Genomic DNA, 2687 nt, shown 5'->3' on the forward strand with positions numbered 1-2687 from the left:
AAGAAGGTTGCACTGATTTTCTCAGCCTTTCTGCACTGGACTGTGAGGTTTTTATGGCATAATACCTGGTCAATTACTGTACATGTACCATGTACTGCTGAGAAAAAGATATATTCCTTTATACCCCCATTCAGTTTTCTCCAGAGATCTATCATATGTACCTTATCTAGACTTTTATTCACCTTTTTAACTTCTTTCTTGTTTATTTTGAAGTTACATTTATCAAGTTCATAGAAGGGGATGATGAAGTCCCAGACTAGTATAGTTTTTCTATCTGTTTTTTTTCTATAGCTCCCTTATCTTCTCCTCTAATAATGTGGATGCTATACTACTTGGAGTGTATACGTTTAGTAATGAAATTGTTTCATTTTCTATGGTGCCTTTTAGCAGAATATAGTTAACTTCTTTATCTCTTTTGATTAGAACTACTTCTGCTTTTGCTTTGTGTGAGATCAGGATTGCTACCCCTGCTTTTTCTTACATCAGCTGAAGGACAGTGTATTCTGCTCCAATCTTCCTGAGCTCTTCCAAGAAGGTTCTTTGTGTTTCACATCAGTTCATATTCCCTTCTGAAGTTTCAGATGGCACTACATTCTCAGTGCTGTCCTCTTTGGCATTTGTGTTTTGGTCCTTGTCCCCATAGAAATATTCTATGATCTTCTCTTTTCTGTTTTTCTTCTTACTCACAATAATAATGCTTTTTCCTGACTTTTAAAGTAAATTTCTGCATCTGGAGCATGGGGGAGCTTTGTCTCACAGTTCTTGTGCCTAAAACTTGAGGCTTTGTGTGTTGTGGCCTCTGGTTCTTTCAGCTAGATGCTAAAATGCTGCAGCTTACCTGGTGCCGAGCCAGTTGGTATTGGAAACCAGGAGCCAGGTGGGTTATCTCACAGTTACCCTGGGCTACTTGAGTTAAGTGTGGGTCACCAGTGGTCTGACCACAGGAGATCTCCTCTTCTAAGCTAGAGCACAGGCAGGCTCAACAGTTTGTAATCCCATTTGTGCTAGTGTCTTCCCGATTCCCCTGGGGTACTGAAGCATGCCTGGGATCCTGGTGTTGGCAGTTGCTGGTTTCACGTCCCTGGAGCTCACGATCTTCTCCTGTTTTGTTGAGATGGGGCTGTCTGGGTCAGCTCCGATCCTGCACTGTTCCCCTTCAGCCACAGCAAGAAGGACTCTCCTTAGTGATCTTCTTAGCCTCATGTGTTAAGTGTCTGTTTACCCCTTTATCTACTGCCACTGTTCCAGGGATTTCCCCAGGGAGCTATTCTTTGCTCTTGTCAAGGTCAACCAGGGGAAGGAGATAGCAATTACCAATCACTCCACCATCTTGAATCCCAGAATGATTAGTCTATTTTTAAAGGTATTACTTTCTTCAGCATTTTTGGGGGATCTGCTTTAGTAAGCTATTGATATGTCTTTCATGATTTTCTTACATCACTCTCATTTGTCTTCCCAATTTTTCCTCTACTTCTCTTATTTGATTTTCAAAATATTTTTTGAACTCTGCCATTGTCTGAGACCATTTCATATTTTTCATGGAGTCTTTTGGATGTAAAAGTCTTATCCTTGCTGTCTTCCTCTGGTTTTATACTCTTATCTTCCTCTTCATGAGAAAATACCTTTTTGTATGTGATTATGATGGAATACTATTGTGCTGTAAGAAATGATGAACAAGTTGATTTTAGAAAAACGTAGACCAACTTTCATGAAATAATGAGGACTAAAATGTGAAGAACCAAGAGAGCATTTCATAGAGTAATAGCAACCTTATTAGAAGGGTAACTATAAATGACTAAGCTGTTCTGAGCTATATGACTATTCAGATCAACTACAAAGGACCTATGAAGAAGATGATATCCACCTCCAGAGAAAGAACTGCTACACTGAAGTACATATTGTATGGTTTCACATATGTGTATGTATCAAATGTTGAGATTCTCATTGGGATAGAAAGAGGGAAACAGCTTGGAATCCAAAATGTGTGTGTGTGTTTGTCCTTCCTTGCCAAAGAAGACCATGCCATCAGAGAAATGATGACATGACTTGCACTTGACTTTGGTTTGAGTGAGGGAGGGCTGTGCAGGTCACCAGCCTCACTTCTCCTCCAAAGCCATCTGAATCCAGTGACCAAATGTTCATCAGGATTACTGGAGATGACCCAGGATGAGGCAATTGGGGTTAAGTGACTTGCCCAAGGTCATACAGCTAGTGAGTGTCAAGTGTCTGAGGTAAGATTTGAACTCAGGTCCTCCTGACTCCTGCACTGGTGCTCTATTCACTGTACCACCTAGCTGCCCCAAACCAAAATGTAACAAAAGAATAAATACTAAACAGAAAAATAGGATAAGTTTAAGTGGAAAGCCTCAACTCTCAGGCAAAGAAGTTTGTCCTTTAACAAGGAATAGGGAACCATCGAAGGGTCTTGACAAGAGCAGGATGTAACCATCAGCGTTTCTGTGCAGCTGATTCCTTGGTGGTTTCACTTAAGGTTCAACTAGTTGAGGTAGGGTATGACTGTTGAGGTCATTTCACCTAAGAGTAGCTAAAAAGGAACTTAATAAGTTAATCATTAGGACCACTTCATGAAAACGCTTCATTACTTTTGAGCACTATGTAAATGTGAGTAATTATTGTCCTGCAGTGAGGTAATCCTACCTCTAAAAGCACAAGCAAATGAGTAGAGA

Source organism: Notamacropus eugenii, chromosome 4 (assembly GCF_028372415.1).
Source record: "Notamacropus eugenii isolate mMacEug1 chromosome 4, mMacEug1.pri_v2, whole genome shotgun sequence".
Classification (NCBI taxonomy): domain Eukaryota; kingdom Metazoa; phylum Chordata; class Mammalia; order Diprotodontia; family Macropodidae; genus Notamacropus; species Notamacropus eugenii.